Source organism: Lepidochelys olivacea (genome assembly GCF_965140295.1).
Source record: "Lepidochelys olivacea isolate rLepOli2 genome assembly, chromosome: 4".
Classification (NCBI taxonomy): Eukaryota; Metazoa; Chordata; order Testudines; family Cheloniidae; genus Lepidochelys; species Lepidochelys olivacea.
This window is the reverse complement of record NC_140414.1, coordinates 68,522,516-68,536,092: the sequence shown is the minus strand read 5'-3', so window position 1 is coordinate 68,536,092 and position 13,577 is coordinate 68,522,516. Positions and strand designations below refer to the sequence as shown.

The window sequence follows — 13,577 nt, the reverse complement described above, 5'->3', positions numbered from 1 at the left end:
CTTGTCAATCTCAATATTTCTCTGTCTCATAGTGCATCTTCAGCAGTTGCTGTGCAATTCCAAAATTTCCAGTGTCTAAAACTGAGTTTGATTTGGTAATGCAGGAGATAATTTATTGCTCTTAATGACAACTATTTTATAGTTCACAAAGGTGTACTATGTGCTTCACAAAACTGATCCTGAAAACTCTTGTGCCTATCCTTAACTTTCTGCATGAGTTCCATTAAACTCACATACATCTCATGTCACAATGAGTGGGGATGATGAACAATAGGGAGAGGACAGTAAGGAAGCATGAGAGCTACAGCAATACATTTTAAAAAAGGTATTCAAATGTAAATGACTTTTATGTTGTTTAGGTTACAGTTTAGGCTTTTATTACTAAAATGCATTAAACAAAACAAAAACAAACAAACAAGCAAACACACACAAAACCCATGCCAAAAGGACCTCAAATGGGCTAGTTCTCAGAGATCCTATAAGCTTTTATTTTTAGCTATATGAACCTGCACATATGAGAAATTTGCTTATGCAGTGTAGCAAGGCATGCTTAATATTCCCTCATGTTTTCAGTCAAAACTGCTGTTTGAGGTATATGCACATTCTGGTAATGCTGGAAGGCCTTAATACTTATTTCAAATCTAAAAGAGCAAGTAATTCCAATATTTAAATATGGTAACAAACATTTTATTCTTGAAGTGTCTATATTATTTGTATTTTCTTGTGAGGTCAGTTGCTGTTGTTTAGTGAGATTATTTTAAGCGAGAAATGATTTTTAGTTTTGGAAATCTTATAACTAAGCATAATTTTATTATGCCTGGCTGCTTTAGTCTTTTTACCTTGTTTGTATTTCGCCTCTATGACCTTTTGTTCTATCCAGTCCACACCAGAGCAACTCGACTGGGAAAAACAATGAGAGCGGTCACAAGGGAAATAAATACGGAAGTCTAGGCCTTGGTCTACACTAGGATTTGAGGTTGAATTTAGCAGCGTTAAATCGATTTAACCCTGCACCCGTCCACACGACGAAGCCCTTTTTTTTGACTTAAAGGGCTCTTAAAAGCGATTTCCTTACTCCACCCCGACAAGGGAATTAGTGCTGAAATCGGCCTTGCTAGGTTGAATTTGGGGTACTTTGGACACAATTAGACGGGACTGGTCTCCGTGAGCTATCCCAGAGTGAGCTATCTCAGAGCTAACCCTAAGCACTCTCAACTCAGATGCCCTGGCCAGGTAGACAGGAAAAGGCCCACGAACTTTTGAATTTCATTTTCCTGTTTGGCCAGCGTGGCAAGCTGCAGGTGGGTGCAGAGCTCATCAGCAGAGGTGACCATGATGGAGTCCCAGAATCGCAAAAGAGCTCCAACATGGACTGAACGGGAGGTACGGGATCTGATTGCTGTATGGGGAGAGGAATCCGTGCTATCAGAACTCCGTTCCAGTTTTCCAAATGCCAAAACATTTGTCAAAATCTCCCAGGGCATGAAGAGGCCATAACAGGGACCCAAAGCAGTGCCGCGTGAAACTTAAGGAGTTGAGGCAAGCCTACCAGAAAACCAGAGAGGCAAACGGCCGCTCCGGGTCAGAGCCCGAAACATGCCATTTCGATGATGAGCTGCATGCCATTTTAGGGGGTTCAGCCACCACTACCCCAGCCGTGTTGTTTGACTCCTTCAATGGAGATGGAGGCAACATGGAAGCAGGTTTTGAGGACGAGGAAGAAGATGATGATGAGGTTGTAGATAGCTCACAGCAAGCAAGCGGAGAAACCGGTTTTCCCGACAGCCAGGAACTGTTTCTCACCCTGGACCTGGAGCCAGTACCCCCTGAACCCACCCAAGGCTGCCTCCTGGACCCGCCAGGCGGAGAAGGGACCTCTGGTGAGTGTACCTTTTAAAATACTATACATGGTTTAAAAGCAAGCATGTTTAATGATTAATTTGCCCTGGCATTTTGGCTCTCCTGGATGTACTCCCAAAGCCTTTGCAAAAGGTTTCTGGGGAGGGCAGCCTTATTCTGTCCACCATGGTAGGACACTTTACCACTCCAGGCCAGTAGCTTGTACTCGGGAATCATTGTAGAACAAAGCTTTGCAGTGTATGTTTTCTGGCGTTCAAACAACATCCGTTCTTTATCTCTCTGTGTTATCCTCAGGAGTGATATCATTCATGGTCACCTGGTTGAAATAGGGTGCTTTTCTTAAGGGGACATTCAGAGGTGCCCGTTCCTGCTGGGCTGTTTGCCTGTGGCTGAACAGAAATGTTCCCTGCCGTTACCCACGGGGAGGGGGAGGGATGAGGGGCTAGCCACGTGGTGGGGGGAGGCAAAATGCGACCTTGGAACGAAAGCACATGTGCTATGTATGTAATGTTAACAGCAAGATTTACTGTGAAAGAGCGTACCCATTGTTCTATAAAATGTGTCTTTTTAAATACCACTGTCCCTTTTTTTTTCTCCACCAGCTGCATGTGTTTCAAGGATCACAGGATCTTCTCCTTCCCAGAGGCTAGCGAAGATTAGAAGGCGAAAAAAATGCACTCGCAATGAAACGTTCTCTGAGCTCATGCTGTCCTCCCACACTGACAGAGCACAGATGAATGCATGGAAGCAGACAATGTCAGAGTGCAGGAAAGCACAAAATGACAGGGAGGAGAGGTGGCGGGCTGAAGAGAGGGCTGAAGCTGAAAGGTGGTGGCAGCGTGATGAGAGGAGGCAGGATTCAATGCTGAGGCTGCTGGAGGATCAAACTAATATGCTCCAGCATATGGTTGAGCTGCAGGAAAGGCAGCTGGAGCACAGACCGCTGCTACAGCCCTTGTGTAACCAACTGCCCTCCTCCCCAAGTTCCATAGCCTCCTCACCCAGACCCAAGAATGCAGTGAAGGGGCCTCCGGCCACCCAGCCACTCCACCCCAGAGGATTGCCCAAGCAACAGAAGGTTGGCATTCAGTAAGTTATAAAGTTTTAAACTTTTAAAGTGCTGTGTGGCCTTGTCCTTCCCTCCTCCACCACCCCTCCTGGTGCTTCTCTCCTCCACCACCCCTCCTGGGCTACCTTGGTAGTTATCCCCCTATTTGTGTGATGAATTAATAAAGAATGTATGAATGTGAAGCAACAATGACTTTATTGCCTCTGCAAGCGGTGATCGAAGGGAGGAGGGGAGGGTGGTGAGTTTACAGGGAAGTAGAGTGAACCAAGGTTTCATCAAGGCGAAACAAACAGAACTTTCACACCATAGCCTGGCCAGTTATGAAACTGGTTTTCAAAGCTTCTCTGTTGTGCACCGCACTCTCCTGTGCTCTTCTAACCACCCTGGTGTCTGGCTGTGCGTAACCAGCGGCCAGGCAATTTGCCTCAACCTCCCACCAGACCATAAACATCTTCCCCTTACTCTCACAGATATTGTGGAGCGCACAGCAAGCAGTAATAACAGTGGGAATATTGGTTTTGCTGAGGTCTAACCGAGTCAGTAAACTGCGCCAGCGCGCTTTTAAACATCCAAATGCACACGCTACCACCATTCTGCACTTGCTCAGCCTGTAGTTGAACAGCTCCTGACTATTGTCCAGGCTGCCTGTGTACGGCTTCATGAGCCATGGCATTAAGGGATAGGCTGGGTCCCCAAGGATAACTATAGGAATTTCAATATCCCCAATGGTTATTTTCTGGTCTGCGAAAAAGGCCCTTCTTGCAGCTTTTGAAACAGACCAGAGTTCCTGAAGATGTGAGTGTCATGTACCTTTCCCAGCCATCCCACGTTGATGTTGGTGAAACGTCCCTTGTGATCCACCAGTGCTTGCAGCACTATTGAAAAGTACCCCTTGTGGTTCATGTACTCGCTGGCTTGGTGCTCCGGTGCCAAGATAGGGATATGGGTTCCGTCTATGGCCCCACCACAGTTAGGGAATCCCATTGCAGCAAAGCCATCCACTATGACCTGCACATTTCCCAGGGTCGCTACCATTGATATCAGCAGATCCTTGATTGTTTTGGCTACTTGCATCATAGCAGCCCCCACAGTAGATTTGCCCACTCCAAATTGATTTCCGACTGACCGGTAGCTGTCTGGCATTGCAAGCTTCCACAGGGCTATTGCCACTCGTTTCTCAACTGTGAGGGCTGCTCTTATCTTGGTATTCTTGCGCCTCTGGGCAGGGGAAAGCAAGTCACAAAGTTCCATGAAAGTGCCCTTATGCATGCGAAAGTTTCGCAGCCACTGGGAATCGTCCCAGACCTGCAACACTATGCGGTCCCACCAACCAGTCTGTGCTTGTTTTTCCTGAGCCCAGAATCGGCGTTGTACCGCATGAACCTGCCCCATTAGCACCATGATGCCCACATTGCCAGGGCCCGTGCTTTGAGAGAAGTCTGTGTCTATGTCCTCATCACTCTCGTCACGGCACTGACGTCACCTATTTGTCCAGTTTCGCTTTGCCAGGTTCTGGTGCTGCATATACTGCTGGATAATGCATGTGGTGTTTAATGTGCTCCTAATTGTGAAAGTGATCTGAGCGGGCTCCATGCTGGCTGTGGTATGGCATCTGCACAGAAAAAAGGCGTGGAACGATTGTCTGCTGTTGCTCTGATTGAGGGAGGGGCGACTGACGACATGGCTTACAGGGTTGACTTACAGGGAATTAAAATAAACAAAGCGGGTGGCTTTGCGAGAAACAGAATGGTCCCCTCAAGGATAGAACTCAAAACCGGGTTTAGCAGACCGTTGATTTCATGGAGGAAGGGAGGAGAAAATGAATACAAAACAAATCTGGTCTATTTCTTGTTTTGAGCCACTTCATCTATCTTTATACATCTTGCTGGTAGCAGACTGTGCAGTACGACCACTAGCCATTGTCATCTCCTGCGTGTTCGGCAGAAGACGGTGCAGTATGACTGCTGGCCGTCGTCTTCTGCTGGCTGCAGATTAAAAGACGGTGCACTGCCGGTAGGACTGGATCTCCATGAAACGAAACTTAAAAGGGAAATGACTTGGCTGAGTCACTCCCATGTTTGCCCAGGCACCCCTGATCTCATCGAGGTCGGTTAAAAGAGCACCTTGGACTACGTCGATGATGGCTACCAGTCATACTGCACTGTCTGCTGCCAAAAGGCAATAAACTGTTGCTGTGTAGCAATGCAGTACCACGTCTGCCAGCACCCAGGAGACATATGGTGACGGTTAGCTGAGCAGGCTCCATGCTTGCCGTGGTATGGCATCTGCACAGGTAACTCAAGAAAAAAGGCGCAAAACGATTGTCTGCCCTTGCTTTCACGGAGGGAGGGAGGGAGGGAAGGGGGGCCTGACGATATGTACACAGAACCACCCGCAACAATATTTTAGCCCCATCAGGCACTGGGATTTCTACCCAGAATTCAAATGGGTGGCAGAGACTGCAGGAACTGTGGGATAGCTACACACAGTGCAATGCTCTGGAAGTCGATGGTTGCCTCGGTACTGTGGACACATTCTGCCGTCTACATGCACTTAGAGCATTTGTATGGGGACACACACAATCGACTGTATAAAAACTCTTTCTACAAAACCGACTTCTATAAATTTGACCTAATTTCATAGTGTAGACATACCCTGAGTAAATGTCTGTATTATGCAGAATTATGCATCACATAATGCTACAATTCAGGACTTCTCAATGTAGGAAGACTATGAAGTCGCACCAATTCAACATGGACTAAAATGTGCGAGGGCATTTATTCTTGAGAGGCTTTGAATAACAAGTCCAAAAAGCCCCATTAATGTGATAGACTAAGATGAAAATTATAAAATGAGAATTGGACATGTAAGCGTAGGTTTCATAGGGAATCAAAGACTAAAATCTCAAATGAAAAAAACTTTTATTTTAAGGAATAAATATAACTATTTTGGATTTGAACTTCTTCCCCTGTTGTACAAGTTATGCGCTATAGGGAAAAACTAATTAAGGTGTTTGCAGTAAAATTCATCCAAGATGCTTTTTCTCTAAGAACCTCAGTTTATATTGATAAAGACACTATGCTTCTGTAACTTAGTGTTTTTGTTTTTTTTAAGTAAGTTCTGTACACTTGTGTGAGAATCAAGTATACTAGTGGTGAAGGCAGTGTGGTGTTGATAGCTAGCTTTTTGACAGGTAATGAAATTGCCATTAGAAGAGATTCTTAAATATGGTAGGAGAAGTTATGTACTTTTTAATCTTTATGGACTCTGTTCTGTACTAACTCAAACCCCATGCAATTCTATTTGTGGTCAGTAGACTTAATTACACTACAACTATTGACTTCACTGACATTAACCAGTGCTAATTCTGAATTAGGGATACTTTGTGGTGCTGTCTCTTCTTAACCCAGACCCTGTTATCTAAAGTCTTTCTTTTTTAACAGTAGGTTTTTAAAAAGTGCATGAATTAGTTTTTCATTTGTAGAATGCCTGAGAACCCAAGTCTGCTGTCATTGAAATAGGTTCAAAACAACTATTGAATTCAGTATGAACAGAAATGAGCCTTGAGACAGTAAAAGCAAGGATTTAGTAAAAAGACTACCCATCTTTCATCAGGGTTCTGTGAATGGCAGAACAGTGACATTTATAAAGCTTCCTAGCTAAGATTTCTATGAGATTTTTTTTCCTGAGCCCAATACTGGTATATTTCTCTCAGCAAGCCTGTTATTTTAACTAACATAAGGCCTTTTATTTATGAGCAGTACATACTTCTCCTGAGAGAGAATATTAAAGTAGTCTGCTCCATTTTCTACCATTTGGGTCTGTTGAATAGCCAGTATTTGATTTTAAAGGAAACATAAATATATAAATAAAATCTTAAACATAAACACTTCAACGTATTTGAGTGCAATGTAACACATACACATATGAGCTATAATGTTAATAACTTCTTTCAGCATCAACAGTATCTCCTTTTGAGGTATTTGTAGTAGCTCATGTAACTACTGTAATTGCAAAGGGTCAGACTGCCCTGTTCCAGTGGAAAAATGGCAGGAGGGAACTTGAGGAGGAACACTCAGATGTTCCATGTGTGCGTGTACGCATGTATGCCCAGGATGGGCACAAGGATGTGCCCCAGGTTTTGGCTTCCAGAATATGTTGTGCATTAGATCCCCAGGATCCATGGGTCTTTCCAGAGCTGATTGGATCTTGAAGATCTGCTAGGGGCCAGGAAAATCCATGTGACATCTTTGTGCTTCTACCATATCTGGGAGCCTCTGCCCCATCTCCAGTTCACTGTCAGCTGGTTACAGTTGAATTCCTGGACAGGTAGTCTGCAGAGATGGTACAGGGATTACGCAGATCCTCTTGACCTCACAGTTTTCACTGTAATGAGGGCCTCTAGGTATTTGCCAATATCTGTTTCTCTTGTTTGTCTTTATCAAAAGGGTATCTAGCAGGGCAAGGCACATTCTTGTTTCAAAAGTGTAGAAGAAATGTCTCAAACATTAATATTGTTGGAATGTATTTATCAGACTAAAGTAAAAAGCTTTCTGTTACATTTTTATTCTTTCTATGTCCTTTTCTGTGTATCAAATATCACATTGCTGTGCCCCAAGATTGTTTTATATTTCAATTTCATTTGTGAATAGTGCCCGTTGACAGTTAGAATTTACATTTGGAAGTGATTTGGTTTATACTCACAGACATTTTTGTGGCTCTGGAAACATTATTTTAATTTGTAAGTAATGTTGGAGACATGTTGCAACTTGGTAAGTGTTAAGTCATGTGTGTGAGTAATTTTTGTGTATTTATACACACACATTTCTCTATAAATCACAGTGTACTTCCTAGTGCAATTGCTTATTTTTTAACAATTTTTTTTCACTTTCCAAAGATTTGCACTCAGCCTTGGAATTTCAGAAACACTTTTATTGAGAATGGGTTTGTTGGCTTATGATGTGAGGGTGCAATCTACTAGTTTCCAAAAGTTCTGTGGTCTACCAAAGACAGGCAGAAAAGATATTAGTTTAACATCTTACAAATGAATAAATTGTTCTCTTAATATCATTTCAATGACCATTCTACAAATTCTGATTTATTAAAAATATTAAAATGTAGAGTTGTTAATATCCAGGTACTTTTCTTGCTCTTATTCCTGTAGAATCTGAGCATTTCATCACAATTGATGGATTTTTCCCCTCACAACATCTCTGTGAGATAAGGAAATACTATCCCCATTTTACAAGGAGGATTAAGTGAATGCCTGTGGTCAGGCAGGAAATCTGTGGCTGAACTAAGAATCGATCCCAGGTCTTTGAAGGCTAGTGCTGTATCTGATCCACTAGACCATTCTTTCTATTTGAGGGATAACAGGGAAAAATCATACATCACTCTTAAAAAAGATGAAAAAAAGGGTGGGGGGGAAGGGCACCAATGCTGCCATACTTACTTAGGCAAATTCCCATTGACTTCAATGGGTCTGACAGATACTGAAGTCTTTAATAATCTGTTGGTACATTCCACAGATAGTGAAAAGACCAATAGTAATAGCTTTTAAAAAAATCACTTCCTAGATTTTATTGAAAAAGCCTTTTGGGAAGGCTGGTTCTAGTACTAATTTAAAGTTTAGTTGAACAGTTCAATATTTAATATATTTTTGTTACCCACAATTCATAATAAAATATTAGCTCTCATTTATACCTTCAAGGCATAATCCCACAAATGGGCTTGCACTACCCCAAAGTGGAGCAGAATCAGATGTAAAATACTCCTCTTTCCCCTTCACTCCTGAGTATCAATCTGACAACACATGCCAGTGTGGAATAGAGAACAGAGCCCTTTGAGTGTTGTGCTTCTCTGAGACAGTATGAAGGGTGCAATCCTTGTACTCCCCTGCGTGCAGGGACTCTGATTGTCCCTGGTCCTTCAGTGAATACAACCTTCTGCTGTATTTCTTTTCCTTGATTGTTATCTTTTTGATTGCTTTCTTTCTGAGGTGGAAGAAACAAAACAAACTCATGTGGCTGTTGTTCTTCTGTTATTGACCCCATATTAATTTAATCCTCTCATTTGAATATTTAAAAAATTGCCTGCAAATTTAAGCTAAATTGCATAATCCTACTGTACTAGTGGAAGTTTTATAGACATTATCTTATTGCACTAAAAAGACCTCCTGTTTTCCACTGTGAGATATCAGGTTTCAGAGTAACAGCTGTGTTAGTCTGTATTCGCAAAAAGAAAAGAGTACTTGTGGCACTTTAGAGACTAACCAATTTATTTGAGCATGAGCTTTCGTGAGCTACAGCTCACTTCATGCTCAAATAAATTGGTTAGTCTCTAAGGTGCCACAAGTACTCCTTTTCTTTTTGTGAGAGATCAGTTATGTATAAAGGGATTTTTTTTTCCAATTTGTTTACTCTGTTTTTTGGTGTATTAATTTTCAGTTTCCCTTGTATTGTGAGTTTCTTCTTTGGTGATAAAACCCTTCTAAACATCAGCCAGGGTAACTAAACCCTTAGAAATTTTAAAGGATATTTTTAAAAATCAGAACTTTTTAAACAAAAAAAACCCCCACAAAAACAAAAAAAACCCATTGCTCTGACAAAAACTAGATATTTTTGAAATCAATGAATTTTTAAAAATCTAAGTTATGTCCCTTTGAATACTTTTCAGTATTTTCTCTTTTCTTTTTAAATGAACATTTTTAAACCATATCTCATTTTTTGTGTAGGGAATGAAACTTAAATAATTTATAGTACTTGCATGTGGATTTTGATTTTCCTTTTAGTAGATTTGAGATAGAGCCTGTTTGGCAATATAGTCATAGGAAGAAGAAAAATAATAATATTTATACATCACAATGTAACTTTCGTCATCATTTACCTTCAAAAATGAGTTTAGATACACAATGTTATCATAAAAGTCCTAGCTATTCAAGGGTTCTTTTCTGTATTTTACTGAATGAGAGAGGTTTTGTTCACTTCCTATGCAAGGCACAGATTTGTTTTGAATCTGGTAGTTTATAATCCAGTTAATGTAAACAGATCATTAGCTATTTTGAACTGTTTTTCATTAATACTCAGTTTTAGGGGACATACCTGGGAATAATTCTTGCTTATCTTAAATGGATCCTGTCAAGATTGGTAGGCTTAAAATGTAGATCTACCAGCTATGCTATGGTTTACAGGCCTCAGAGTGGGTGTTGTACAATTCCTTTACCCTGAATGCATGTTCAGTTCTTGCATATTAGATATTGAACCTTACATGATGCTGGTGTCACGACACTGGTAAATATCAATCTGATGGCTGATCACAGATCATGCTGTAAGACAAATGTTTTCATCATACCATTCCTCAAAGAACCAGAATGGGAACAGTCCTGACAGAACCTCAAATGTAACAGGCTATTATTAAACTTGGATCGGAATGGAGAATTAATATTGGACGTAAAAATAGGAGCTGTGATCACACTGAGAGTAGGAAAAACAACTGACTGTCCCCTGGGTACACTCATGTGATTTTAATATTTGTCTTGGGTTTGGTTACCATGGTTGACAGGTGCTTTAATAATCTAAATAGATAGAGTAAAAAATCATTACTATCCTGGTGGTGTACTGAAGACCCAATCTGTTGAGGTGCTGAGCATCTCCTAAGGGGTGCTGAGCACCCTCAACTCCCATTGATTCTCAGCATCTTGGAATATGGGCCTTGAGTCCCTATCGAGCTAGAAAAAAGGACCCACACCAAGATCTTCTTTGGGCCTTTGCTTTTAGGAAAGCTCTACCTCCTGCTCCCTCAAATCTGTATCTAGGTGAAAATAGACCTACTAAATCAGGTAATTGTAACTGCCACCAATGGTCTCTGAAAACGTAGCAGCTTTTGAGATAGTGTAGGCCTGTCCCACTAAGGGCTTTCTAAATCTGTATCAAAATCTTCAGTGAATTGCACATTTAACTGAAGAGGAGGCTATGTACATTTTATCATGGGAACAAATGCTACAGTTAAGGCCCCATAATGGTCTTCACCCTCATCCTTCCTCTACTGTCATATCTTTCCAGAAAAAAAAAATCTTTCACATTTTGGGCTGAAGTTTTTAGGAGTAGCATGCTGATGATTTTTTTTTAAAGCTTCAGAATAAATAGTACAATTTTTTTAAAGAATGACAACAAAAAGTGTGGGGGAAAAAGAAGACCACTTTCCCCATTACAAAAAAAAATTCTTCTGAAACTTTAGGTTGGGGCCGCCCTTCCCGCAGCCCTCATTGGCCTGGAGCGGCGAACCGTGGCCAGTGGGAGCCGCGATTGGTCCAACCTGCGGACACGACAGGTAAACAAACCGGTCTGGCCCGGCAGGGGCTTTCTCTGAACAAGCAGCGGACCAGCTTTGAGAACCACTGTAATAGATTACTTTTGGTCAGAGATATCAGGTTACTTTTTTCTAAGCTACATCTTGTTTTGTTATTTCCTACACACATTTCTAAATTCTGGGTCTCTTCACACAAGTTTTCTTTCCTCAGTGGTATCCCTGGCGCTTCCTAATTTAATATCAGTTGTGAATTTTATTTTCAGATTGTTCATTCCTTTTCTTATTAATTATGAAGGATGTTATTAGCAATATTATTAGGTAACATTTATCTCTGTTACAACCACACCTGCTTTTCTGTTGCACTTGATCATATTATAAATGACAGTTTGGTAAATTTGTGTGTTAATTCCCTAAGATTCCTGATTTATTGACAGCTATGCTTCCAACCCCACACGCTTTTTTTTTTACCTTCACATATGAATCAACACATCTAGCCATCAACAGATCATTTTAAGAAACACAAACATCTCTTATTTACACTGAACAAATAGGGCAAAAGCATTGAGTACTTCAGCTTTTTCCACATCATCTGTCACTAGGTTGCCTCCCCATTCATTAAGGGTCCCACACTTTCCCTGGCTTTTTTCTTGTTGCTAACATACCCTGTTGAAATCCCTCATTACCCTTCACATCTCTTGCTAGCTGAAACTCTAGTTGTGTTTTCCCCTTCCTGATTACAGCCCTTCATGCTCGAGCAATATTTTTATACTCCTCACTATTCATCTGTCCAAGTTTCCACTTCTTGTAAGCTTCCTTTTTGTGTTGAAGATCAACATAGATTTCACTGTTAAGCCAATCTGGTTTGCTATTCTTTCTTCACATTGGGATGGTTTGTTCCTTTGCCCTCAATAAGGATTCTTTAAAATACAGCCAGCTTTCCTGGCCTCCTTTTCCCTTCATATTAGCCTCCCAGATGATTCTGCCCATCAGTTCCCTAAAGGAGTCTTTTCTGAAGTCCAGGGTCTGTATTTTGCTACTCTCCTTTCTTCCTTTACAGTTCTCCAGTAATAGCCTTTAAGAGGGGCCTTTATTCAATGTTTGTCAGGTGGTTCCTTACAATTGAATGGAAAACAGAAATGTGTGTTTTTTCCCTCCTCCTCTTTTCCCCTATCAGCAAACAGCATATACAGAAAATACATTTCAAAGACTCAGAAATCAAACTGGTTTATAGGTTTCGTTCATCATTAAAAGCTATGCATATATGTACAGTTCATATTAAAATTAAATATTGTTTGTTACACACTACCACTCTACAGTGGCTTCAGATCTGCATAGAGATTAAAATATCTCTATTACTGATCAGTCCAATTCCCTAGATAAGTTAGCTTCTAATAAATTTATCAGTTGGCCTATAATCAAAACAATGAAGCCTTGGCATTTGTGTTGAAACTCATTTTTGGAAATTTTTAAAGATAGTGACAGGATCAGAAAATTATTATTAATTCTTATAGCTAAATAATACATTCTAAAGACAACCTTAATTTTGGCTAGCTATAGTAAGAGATTTCCAGGGTTTTTTTGCATTACAAGTGTTTTGAGAACTATTAAAGTATCATAAAGTAAACTAAATAAATCAATGATATGAAAGCCACATTTTGTTCTATTTTCAAACTACTTCCTAATTTTTTGTGGCCTCTGTATTAGCTTTGTAAGAGAAATAGTTTATTACAGTTTTTCCTGTCTAAAGTTTGCATTCTGTCTACTCAGTTACTGAACATTTTTTTGTCAGACTTAAGTTTTTCTGAGATTATTTAAAGACAGCTATTTCAACATCCTGTTAGAAAGTACATCAAACAGATCTCACAATGGAAGGGATTAAGCACATTAAGGGTTCAGTGAATTTAATTTGAACAATTTCATTTTACCTGAGCTTTTACTGATAAAAGGATAAGCTAGAATTAACTTTAACACATATGACTTCTTATGGCATGGAAAGAGACATGAAAGTCAAACCTAACTTGAGGCACATCTGTATTCTTCAAGCATCACAGAAAAACCTTTGTTGTGTTTCAAAAATAATAATAATGATGATAATATTAAAAGGCTAAGTCAACTTGCCTTTCATACTTTTTTCATTTACCTTCAAAGCATGCTTAATTATGATGAAGTAAATATAAAATGTTTAATCTATTTCTCATCTCTTGCACTTATTTAAACATACTCCGAAGTAGTTTCATGTCAAACTCTGTGTGAATGATTCTGGAGAGAAACTAGCCTCTTGTACACAGTTAGGTGTCCCTTAAAATGTACAGTATATGAGAAAACACCTTGAAATATAAAT

The 13,577-nt window shown here is 40.4% G+C and overlaps 1 protein-coding gene across 1 annotated transcript in view; it reads left to right on the top strand.

Moving 5' to 3' along the window:
* PDGFC (platelet derived growth factor C) overlaps nt 1–13,577 on the top strand; it is a 249,953-nt gene that overhangs the window by 66,655 nt on the left and 169,721 nt on the right. The gene's annotated exons all lie outside the window — the stretch shown is intronic.